This window comes from Scyliorhinus torazame, chromosome 23 (genome assembly GCF_047496885.1).
Source record: "Scyliorhinus torazame isolate Kashiwa2021f chromosome 23, sScyTor2.1, whole genome shotgun sequence".
NCBI classification, from domain to species: Eukaryota; Metazoa; Chordata; class Chondrichthyes; order Carcharhiniformes; family Scyliorhinidae; genus Scyliorhinus; species Scyliorhinus torazame.
The window spans coordinates 62,799,883-62,812,186 of record NC_092729.1 but is presented as its reverse complement, the minus strand read 5'-3'; positions in this window follow the sequence as shown (position 1 = coordinate 62,812,186).

Below are 12,304 nucleotides of genomic sequence, written 5' to 3'. Positions count from 1 at the left end.
CGGACTGAAAAGCAGCTAATGTCGCCACATTTAAATAGGGGGCAGCAGAAAACGGAATTACATGCAAGTCAGTCTGGGTTCGTTAATGGGGAAAATGGCAGCGTCCATTACAAAAATATGTAATAGCAGGGCACTTGGGAAAGAGAATAGTAGAGAGTAAAGATCTATTTATGAAAGTGATGTCGTGCTTGTAAAATTAATTGGAATTCTTCGAGAATGTAACGAGTTCAGTTGATGAGGACGAATCAGTACATGTAGTTTGGACTTTCAGAAGGCATTCGATATGGTGCCACATAAGAGACGAACTTTTAAAATGAATGTGCATGGGATTTGGGGTAATATATTGGGGTGGTTAGGCAATTGGTCAGTAGACACTGAATAAAAAGTAGGAATAATTTTTTTCCCACATCTCAGTGGGTGACTAGTGTGGTACTGCACGGATAGGTGCTGAGATCCAGATATTCACAATCAATAATAATTGTTGAAATGCAAATATGAAATGTAATATCTTTCAAAATTGCAGATTGCTGAAACCTGTGTGTCTGTCAGCTGCGAGGAGGATGCATAGAAGCTCAGTGTGATTTGTGTAATTTTAGATAGTGGGAAACTGCATACCAGGTGTAATATAATGTTGATAAATGTGGGGTTATCCACTTTGTTTGCGAAAACAGTTTATTTTGTGATCGGCTTTAGATTGGGATCGACGAATGTGCAACAAATGTGCTTTTCATGTGTCGGTGCAGACTCGATGGGCCGAATGCACTCTTCTTCACTGTATGTTTCTGTGGTCCACCATTTAGTGAGACCTGTGTGTTCTTGCACACCAGTTGCGGAAAGTAAGCATGCAACTGCGGCAGCTGGAAAAGAAAGGAAATAGTATTTTGTCTTTCAAAGCAAAAGCGTTCGAGTGCAGCAGCAGGGATCTCCTGCTGCAGTTATACGCGGCCTTGGTGCAATCACACCGGGAATTTTGGATGCTAATTCGGTCCCGTTATCTGAGGAAGGATGTTCTTGCTGCACAGGGAGTTTGGAGAAGGTTTACCAGGGAAATTGCGGACTGACGGACTAGAAAAATTGAGTCAATTAGGAATATTTTCGCTGGAGATCAGAAGAATGATGGGGGAATCTCATAGAAACCTATACGATTCTGGTAGTACTAGGCAGTGTTGTTGCAGGAAAGATCTTCCCGATGTCGGAGAGTCCAGTGTCAATGATCACAAACTGAGATAATGAAGAAAAAGATGTCTTCACCCAGAGAGTGTTGAACCTGTCGAATTAGCTACTACAGAATGTATATGAGGCCACCACATTACATAGAACATAGAACATAGAAAAATACAGCACAGCACAGGCCCTTCGGCCCACGATGTTGTGCCGAACCTTTGTCCTAGATTGATCATAGTCTGTGTTTTTTTAAATAAATGTTTATCTTGGGTTTTTGAACAAAGTATATTAACGTTACTTATACAGAATAATAGAAGAGAAGAGCACACACAAACAAGCAAAAAAATAAAATAAAATAACCGGTCGGGTATTATGCACTAGCTCAACATCAGCAACTCTGTACAAAATAATTTTTAAACATAAGTAGGCATCTGTTTGTGGAGGGGGCGGGAGGAACTGGTGAGGTACTTACACATTTGGGTGCCGGAGAAACAATTACAGAGGGCAATACGCGAATGGAGCTGGTGTTGGTGTTGTCAGTTGCTTCTCCCGCACGCATTTCGCTGCCATTGGCGTCTCGCGTTCACCTCCGCTTCAGGTTATGTTTCGCCCGGATTTTCCTTGTTCTCTGTTCCTGTAGGTGCCAAGCTTATTATCGTTTCCCGTGCCCTCCTTCCGGCTATCATTCCACTGTCTCCCCCAGCTCTCTGGTTCTCTCTATTGTTCTGTCTCCTCACTCTTCCGCCCCCTCCCCTCCGCCCCTTTCTGCCCCCCCTCCACTTCTCCTGTGGTTCGCCTTTATTTTCTCTTAGGTTTAAATGTCCTTCACCCGGTCTGTCCCTCCCACTCACGCCTTGGCTACTTTCCCTGAGTCTTGGCTTCCTGGCTATTCCTCAGCTTGTTCGTTGGGCACAAGCAGGTCATGGAACAATTTGGTGAATGGGTCCCACGTCCAGTTTGCGCGTTTTCGGAATGGGACGCGACTACAGGAGCTCCGTTGCCCGCGACCGCCCTCCTCCCCCGCCGGAAGTCAAATCCATTGTATGTATTTTTAAGAAGGGGTTGAATATAGCCTTTGGGCCAATGGGATCAAACGATATGGGGAAGCGGGAGCAGGTTACTGAGTTGGATAACAGCTATGGGTACAATGAATGGCGAACAGGTTGCAAGGGGTGAATGCCCAAATACTGCTCCTATTTTATCTGTTCGTTGGAGGAATAAGATAATTAATTGCCCAACAATATATTTTCTTCTAATGCGGTGGTGGGCAGCATTAACAAATCTTGTCTTTGTGGTATAGTTCCACTCAGAACACTGGGAGAGAAGGAGTTCCCGGATCACTTCAACTATAAACAAATATTGAAACCTTTCCGATCGGTATGGTTCTTAGATAAGGGTGTTTTCTCAGTTCACTGCTGAACGCATATTTCCGGTTGGTGGCTATCAGATGCTTTGAAAGTGCTTTTGAATGTGACAGGAGCGTCGCTGGAATCTTGAGGTGCAGCTTGTAGATGGTACACAATGAGGACAATCTGCTCTAATGGAGAATCCCCCTCTCATCTTTGACGTGATGTCACAGGGCATCTGCACAATTGTTTGTCCTCCAAGGGCCACTCAGTCATGACTGAGTACATTTGTGTTGCCACAAATCTTGTGTCTAACCTGCCGTTGGTAAGACTATGTACAGGGATGGTGATAGAGATGTCTGGAACATTGGCTGAAGGATACCTTTGGGTATGCATGATTATAGCACGCATTTGGTCGATTGATTTGCGGGATAGGTCGAGCAACTGTGGCACAGAACTGTAAATGCTAATTAGGAGATCTTCAGAAAGACTACTGAACTGGGTATTGCCTTGACCAAATCCGCCACTTAACTTAATACCCAGTAACCTTTTCGCTCATTGACACCATGGTCACTCCATCTCTGTGTTAGCGCCTGATCTACCAGCCAATAACTTAACGGTCAGCTCAATCTCTGAGGCTTTATCAGATTTGTCAAACACGGCAGGATATCCTACCCTAAGTGCTATTCCAGAAATAGATGTGTTTTCATAGCAATACAATAGTTTCCCCTTGACCTTCACCGTCAGCTCCATTAGCTTCTTGATTCCCCGTGAATAATTCCGCGTCTCAACCCGACGGCTCAGTCAGTAATTCTTCCGCATGTTAAATGTTCAAGGGTATTTCCTTCTTTAATGGGTCTCTGGATGGACTTTGGTCTTGAATCGACGGCAGTCGTGAGTATTATCTGGAGAACAAATTACTCTGATGTATATATATGTGGGATAAATGTTTGGAGGCGTATGCAATGCAAAGTCTCTGTCCGGAGTATCATGGTTATCATGCGAGTTCTAACAAGCATTTCTAATTTTGGAGTTTTTCATTTTGTTAAATAATTGCTTGGAACACGGATCTGCCGAGACATCACTTCTGACTAACAGCCTTGGCCAAGTTGTGAGTATCTGAAATTTCTGCACATACACACACACACACACTCGCTTTCTCAGCCGCACCTACCCGCTCATTCTTCTGTCTGTCTTGCTTATTTCCTGTTGGAGAGTTATCTTAACGTCAAGACTGCATTTTGACTTTTCACGGTCTGTACAGTGATATTTAGTACAAATAATGTCAAGAGCAGATGTGTCTGCAACGCAGCGATTGGCCAGGTGAAAGCTTAGCCTGGTTTTCCAGCCTTTGATTTTCCTGCCGCCCTGCATTACCATTTCGGATGCTTTCGGATATTCCGATTCGAAGTGAGATTCTCAGTTGAATAGTGGTGATGACGGGAACTTCTGTTCATGTGCGGTGAAGCCCTACCCAGGCTATTTTCTCTATCTGTGCTATATCCAGTGGATCATCGATGCAGGGTTCAACATCTCTTTTCCAATTTCATCGGCTGATGGAGAGAAGTAGGCGGGAACATCAGGAGATGCTGTAGCCTAGTTTTTACTTGCTACCATGTGTCAATGCTGTAGCCTACCAGGGAGTCACGCTCACAACTGCATGCCACTGTGCTGTGCTCTCCAGTTGGTCTGTCATGCTCGTGGGAATGACATACGTAGGATGGTGGTGGACCTGAACAGGAGAATGGCTATATGATATAGTTTTGTGAGAGTAATTATGGCAGATCTACAAGTTGTTAGTGTGGAGCTGACACTTTCTGACTGCCCTTCCGTTCACGTCAATATGTTGCCACATCGACCAGAGAGAGGGAAAAAGAGACAAGTGATCAACCAAGCCAGTTTTATTCACATGATTCAGAAAGAAATGGGTAACGGATCATTGCATCTGCACAATGCTGCAGAGATTGAATTAGAAAACATTTGGGAATGATTTGTCAGAGCATCATACGCTTCCCACAGTGAAATGTGTTGTGTTTCAGTAACTGTCTTAATTCTGCAGCACCTCAGAGAAATGTAGCAGTGTTCTGCAGTACACTCCTCATCTTTCAGGACTATCTATCATCCAGCTGCATCCCAACTAATGGCTGCGGAGGCCAGACGTGTGCACAGTACTCCAAGTGTGGTCTACCGAGGTATGTGGAGGTCAAAACTTTAAAGAATGTTAATTATGTGGTCTAATCGAACGATTTGGAGACCACTCGGAGCACTGTGCACTGCCCTGTATAACCGAGCGATATGGAGATACCGAGAATGCCGCACTGTATAACCGAGTGATATGGAGACCAGAACTGTTCACAAAATGCAAATGTGGTCGAAACAAGTGATGTGGAAACGGCAAGTCTGAGTAGTGCTCCAAAATGTCAAAGTCGGGCATATTTAAACCAATACTTTGTAGATTGATCCATAATGATCCAAACAGGGCAGGCGGAGGCCATAGCATTCCCGCTCAATGGCAGTATATGGAAGTCGAACCGAAAGCTGAAATGTCCAAGGCCAAAATGGCAGACCTCAGTTGTGAAGATCTGATAATTAAGCAACAGGCGCCGGAATGTGGCGACTAGAGGCTTTTCACAGTAACTCCATTTGAAGCCTACTTGTGACAATAAGCGATTTTCATTTCAATAAAATGTACTTCACTTCTGAAACAATGCTAAACTTCTTTGCATACATTGCTCTTTTGAAAGATTGTCAACTGATGGCATTACATTACAGATGGCAAATGGAGTTTAATCCGGACAAATGTGAGGTAATGCATCTTGGACGGTCGAATGCAGGTGGGGAATATACAGTGAATGGTAGAATCCTCAAGAGTACTGACAGTCAGAGCGATTCGCTGTACCGGCCCACAGGTCACTGAAGGGGCAACACAGGTGGAGAAGGTAGACAAGAATGCATACGGCATGCTTGCCTTCATTGGCCGGGACATTGAGTATAAGAATTGGCAACATATGTTGCAGCTGTAGAGAACCTTAGTTAGGCCACACTTGGAGTATAGTGTTCAATTCTGGTCGCCACACTACCAGAAGGATGTGGAGGCTTTAGAGAGGGTGCAGAAGAGATTTACCAGAATGTTGCCTGGTATGGAGGGCATTAGCTAAGAGGAGCGGTTGAATAAACTCGGGTTGTTCTCACTGGAACGACGGAGGTTGAGGGGCGACCTGATAGAGGTCTATAAAATTATGAGAGGCATAGACAGAGTGGATAGTCAGAGGTTTTTTCCCACAGAAAAAGAGTAGACGGGCCAATTACTAGGTATGTTTAATGTGCGAGGGACAAGGTTTAGAGGAGGTGGACGAGGCAACTTTTTTACACAGGGGGTAGTCGGCGCTGGAACTCGCTGCCGGAGGAGGTGGTGGAAGCAGGGACGATAGTGGCATTGAAGTGGTATCTTGACAAATACATGAATAGGGTGGGAATAGAGGGATACGGACCTAGGAATTATAGACGATTTTAGTTGAAACGGGAAGCATGGTCGGCACAGGCTTGGAGGGCCGAAGGGCCTGTTCCTGTGCTGTACTTTTCTTTGTTGTTTGTCCTTTATTATCGTCCATTATCTAACTGATACATCGCACCAGTTTAAGAGGAGGAATCGTCCAACAATACTCGTTCCCCTCACTCCTCTATACTCAGGGAAATGCTCCCAATGCATATGGAATCAAAGCTTCAGTGCACTGCTCTCCTTATCATCTGCTGATATGCTCACACTCAGATTGTGATGACTGGAGCACGGTGTTTTGTTATTTAATTTGATATATAAATCGCATTATTCGGTAGTTGCTCATCTCACAAACACATGGTGAGGATGGCTGTAACATGAAAATAATGAAGCAACAATTATTAAATGAGACCATCAATGACTCGAATGAAAGACAGAATGTTTCGCCCGAGCTTATTATGGTTTTAATAACTAGCAGAGACAGAGCTGACTCGAAAATGGTCAAGAGTTAAATTAATTATTATATCTATGTATAGTGCGCATTATTGTGCAGAGAAAGGACGATCTGGCCCTTTTTATATCTGCTGTCTCATTGAAAGATCTACCAATGCCTGCCTCCTCGGTCTGCTCTCTTTTCCCAATTCCTTTTTAAAATTCCTGTTGAGTACGATTCCGCTGTCCTTTCAGGCAGGTTATTCCAGATCACACTAATTGTTGTATCTCCTGAATTATCCCCGTCTTCCATTGATTTCATTTCTTTTTAAAATCCTATTCAATTTGTTTCAAATGAGTTTCCAAACCCCCTCTTTCGAAGATATCCCACTGCCACGAGCTGAAGGAAAATGGGATGGGTGGACCTCGTGTTGTTGAACGATTATTCACTGAGACGTGTACAAGCATGTTACAAGAGATTGTTAGAGCTTGTTGTGCACCAATTGGTATCCATTTTACCCAAATTACAACAGTTACAACAATTCGACTGTAATCGGTTGTCTGGACATAATTCTGGGATGTTCTAGAACTTGCAATGCACTTTCGAAGCACCTTTCATTTGTTCAGGATACATTCCGTCATCTCCCGCTCTCTGTCTCACTGTCCCTGCTCTGTCTTTCTCTATCTCTCTCTGCACATCTGTATCTCTCTTTCTAGCTCTCTCCCTCTCTCTTGCTTTCTATGTCTCCCGGTACCTCATTTTCTCTCACTCACAATCATTTTCTTTCCCCCCCCCCTCTCTATTTCTCTATCTCTGTATACATATCCCCATTCAGCCACTTCTCCAATCGTGCCTCCATTTTCTTCTGATATGGAGCTGTTGGGTCACCAGTCGCCAATCTGTCTGCCATCTGTATAGGAATGGCGACCGATGGGTTTACCCTGAGTATAAACCTGAAGCTCGCTCGCTGTGACTCTCCAGGGGCAATACTCAGAATCGTAACAATTGAGTACTTGAATAATCGGATTAATTACAAGAATATTTTTAAACAATGTGTGCATTTGTTTCCTGAGCAGAACATACAAATATCTGCAATATCTCTGTGATCATCCGAGATGTTTAATATTTTCTTTCTCATTGATCTTCAGAAGAATGTGGCGAGCCTTCATCTTGCATATCTACAGTCCGTGTTCTGGAGGCGTACCCACAACAACGCGACTGAGTGTATTCTAGGATTGTGACCAAGCAGTTCAGATTGACGATCGCTATGTATTAATTCCAATCAGGGTATTCTCTGATTTGTGGGCGAACAGTTAATGGCTATATCCCCATCGGCCTGCTGCTCTTTTTCCTCTATATGGTGGAGATCGTGGGATTCCAAAGTGCTGTTTAATGAGCGTTTGGTGGTTGCTGCTCTGAAACACATCCATATAGCACCATGCTGTTATCGAGCGACAATGGAGATTGTATTTGTCTTCTGAGCTGACCCCATGTGGCATACCCTCGTTCACTATTGGTGCTACTGAAGCCTTCATGAAGGTGACATACAGCCCCACCAGAAAAATATATGCGCCTTTGCTGTGCTCAGAGATTGTTTCAGTGACGTTTCACATGGAGGTGTGCACATTCATCAGTTTAATGACGGTGGTCGCTGCGACTTGTATGTGTACATGTGTGCGTGTATCTGTTTGTGCAGATATATCAGTCATGGAGGGAGTAAATGGATTAAACAAACGCAGCGGCAGCACGTGGCACAGTGGTTAGCAATGGTGTCTCACGGCGCCAAAGTCGCAGGTTCGATCCCGGCTCTGGGTCACTGTCCATGTGGAGTTTCGCATTGTGCAGGTTAGGTGGAGTGGCCACGCCAAATTACCCCTGAATTGGAAAAAATGAAATGGGTAGACAAAATTTATATAAAACTAAACGCCATGTTATGTTTCGAATCAATACAAGGTTAGTTTATTTTACACTATTGTTATTTTATTCGCCAATCGGCACATCCAGTTGCTGACAAAGCCCAGTTATGATTGAATATAAAATAACACTTCCAAAAATGGATTTATTTTCAAATCCTCCAGTGCCTGATATTTTAGAAGTTTTCTTGTCTGAAGTAAAGGTTTTCAAGTTTTAGGATTATCTGTGCAGCTGCGATGGCTTTAACTGTTGAATTGTCTGAGGATGTTTTACCACCTGAGCTTAGTCAGCGAGTTCAGGGTCACAGGGAGGAGAGAAAGTTGCTTCGCTCTGACTCTGCAACAATGGCATTTTAAAACTCGCTGATTACTAACAGTTTAAAGTAATTGGGGACTCTATAGTCAGGGGCACAGATAGGAGATTTTGTGGGAGCGTGAGAGACTCACGTTTGGTATGTTGCCTCCCAGGTGCAAGGGTACGTGATGTCTCGGATCGTGTTTTCAGGGTCCTTAAGGGGGAGGGGGAGCAGCCCCAAGTCGTGGTCCACATTGGCACTAACGACATAGGTAGGAAAGGGGATAAGGATGTCAGGCAGACTTTCAGGGAGCTAGGATGGAAGCTCAGAACTAGAACAAACAGAGTTGTTATCTCTGGGTTGTTGCCCGTGCCACGTGATAGTGAGATGAGGAATAGGGAGAGAGAGCAATTAAACACGTGGCTACAGGGATGGTGCAGGCGGGAGGGATTCAGATTTCTGGATAACTGGGGCGCTTTCTGGGGAAGGTGGGACCTCTACAGACAGGATGGTCTACATCTGAACCTGCGGGGCACAAATATCCTGGGGGGGAGATTTGTTAGTGCTCTTTGGGGGGGTTTAAACTAATGCAGCAGGGGCATGGGAACCTGGATTGTATTTTTAGGGTAAGGGAGAATGAGAGTATAGAGGTCAGGAGCTCAGATTTGACGTCGGAGGAGGGGGCCAGTGTTCAGGTAGGTGGTTTGAAGTGTGTCTACTTCAATGCCAGGAGTATACGAAATAAGGTAGGGGAACTGGCAGCATGGGTTGGTACCTGGGACTTCGATGTTGTGGCCATTTCGGAGACGTGGATAGAGCAGGGACAGGAATGGATGTTGCAGGTTCCGGGGTTTAGGTGTTTTAGTAAGCTCAGGGAAGGAGGCAAAAGAGGGGGAGGTGTGGCGCTGCTAGTCAAGAGCAGTATTACGGTGGCGGAGAGGATGCTAGATGGGGACTCATCTTCCGAGGTAGTATGGGCTGAGGTTAGAAACAGGAAAGGAGAGGTCACCCTGTTGGGAGTTTTCTATAGGCCTCCAAATAGTTCTAGGGATGTAGAGGAAAGGATGGCGAAGATGATCCTGGATATGAGCGAAAGTAACAGGGTAGTTATTATGGGAGACTTTAACTTTCCAAATATTGACTGGAAAAGATATAGTTCGAGTACATTAGATGGGTCGTTTTTTGTTCAGTGTGTGCAGGAGGGTTTCCTGACACAGTTGGTTGACAGGCCAACAAGAGGTGAGGCCACATTGGATTTGGTTTTGGGTAATGAACCAGGCCAGGTGTTGGATTTGGAGGTAGGTGAGCACTTTGGGGACAGTGACCACAATTCGGTGACGTTTACGTTAAGGATGGAAAGGGATAAGTATACACCGCAGGGCAAGAGTTATAGCTGGGGGAAGGGAAATTATGATGCCATTAGACGTGACTTGGGGGGATAAGGTGGAGAAGTAGGCTGCAAGTTTTGGACACACTGGATAAGTGGAGCTTGTTCAAGGATCAGCTATTGCGTGTTCTTGATAAGTATGTACCGGTCAGGCAGGGAGGAAGGTGCCGAGCGAGGGAACCGTGGTTTACCAAAGAAGTGGAATCTCTTGTTAAGAGGAAGAAGGAGGCCTATGTGAAGATGAGGTGTGAAGTTTCAGTTGGGGCGATGGATAGTTACAAGGTAGCGAGGAAGGATCTAAAGAGAGAGCTAAGACGAGCAAGGAGGGGACATGAGAAGTATTTGGCAGGAAGGATCAAGGAAAACCCAAAAGCTTTCTATAGGTATGTCAGGAATAAGCGAATGACTAGGGACAGAGTAGGACCAGTCAAGGACAGGGATGGGAAGTTGTGTGTAGAGTCTGAAGAGATAGGCGAGATACTAAATGAATATTTTTCGTCAGTATTCACTCAGGAAAAAGATAATGTTGTGGAGGAGAATGCTGAGCTCCAGGTAAATAGATTAGATGGCATTGAGGTATGTAGGGAAGAGGTGTTGGCAATTCTGGACAGGCTGAAAATAGATAAGTCCCCGGGGCCTGATGGGATTTATCCTAGGATTCTCTGGGAGGCCAGGGAAGAGATTGCTGGACCATTGGCTTTGATTTTTATGTCATCATTGGATACAGGAATAGTGCCAGAGGACTGGAGGATAGCAAATGTGGTCCCTTTGTTCAAAAAGGGGAGCAGAGACAACCCCGGCAACTATAGACCGGTGAGCCTCACGTCTGTAGTGGGTAAAGTCTTGGAGGGCATTATAAGAGACAAGATTTATAATCATCTAGATAGGAATAATATGATCAGGGATAGTCAGCATGGCTTTGTGAAGGGTAGGTCATGCCTCACAAACCTTATCGAGTTCTTTGAGAAGGTGACTGAACAGGTAGACGAGGGTAGAGCAGTTGATGTGGTGTATATGGATTTCAGCAAAGCGTTTGATAAGGTTCCCCACGGTAGGCTATTGCAGAAAATACGGAGGCTGGGGATTGAGGGTGATTTAGAGATGTGGATCAGAAATTGGCTAGCTGAAAGAAGACAGAGGGTAGTGGTTGATGGGAAATGTTCAGAATGGAGTTCTGTCACAAGTGGAGTACCACAAGGATCTGTTCTGGGGCCGTTGCTGTTTGTCATTTTTATCAATGACCTAGAGGAAGGTGCAGAAGGGTGGGTGAGTAAATTTGCAGGCGATACTAAAGTCGGTGGTGTTGTCGATAGTGAGGAAGGAAGTAGCAGGTTACAGAGGGATATAGATAAGCTGCAGTGCTGGGCTGAGAGGTGGCAAATGGAGTTTAATGTAGAGAAGTGTGAGGTGATTCACTTTGGAAGGAAAAACAGGAATGTGGAATATGTGGCTAATGGAAAAGTTCTTGAAAGTGTGGATGAGCAGAGGGATCTAGGTGTCCATGTACATAGATCCCTGAAAGTTGCCACCCAGGTTGATAGGGTGGTGAAGAAGGCCTATGGAGTGTTGGCCTTTATTGGTAGAGGGATTGAGTTCCGGAGTCAGGAGGTCATGTTGCAGCTGTACAGAACTCTGGTACGGCCGCATTTGGAGTATTGCGTACAGTTCTGGTCACCGCATTATAGGAAGGACGTGGAGGCTTTGGAACGGGTGCAGAGGAGATTTACCAGGATGTTGCCTGGTATGGAGGGAAAATCTTATGAGGAAAGGCTGATGGACTTGAGGTTGTTTTCGTTAGAGAGAAGAAGGTTAAGAGGAGACTTAATAGAGGCATACAAAATGATCAGAGGGTTAGATAGGGTGGACAGTGAGAGCCTTCTCCCGCGGATGGAAATGGCTAGCACGAGGGGACATAGCCTTAAACTGAGGGGTAATAGATATAGGACAGAGGTCAGGGGTAGGTTCTTTACGCAATGAGTAGTGAGGCCGTGGAATGCCCTACCTGCTACAGTAGTGAACTCGCCAACATTAAGGGCATTTAAAAGTTTATTGGATAAACATATGGATGATAATGGTATAGTGTAGGTTAGATGGCTTTTGTTTCGGTGCAACATCGTGGGCCGAAGGGCCTGTACTGCGCTGTATTGTTCTATGTTCTATGTTCTATCTGCCGTGGCTGTTTCTCGACGCAGTTCTCTCTATTCCTCTTTAAGTTAACACTTTGTCAACATCGGCCTTTGTGGATTTCCCCAGCTCCTGCCATCGCACT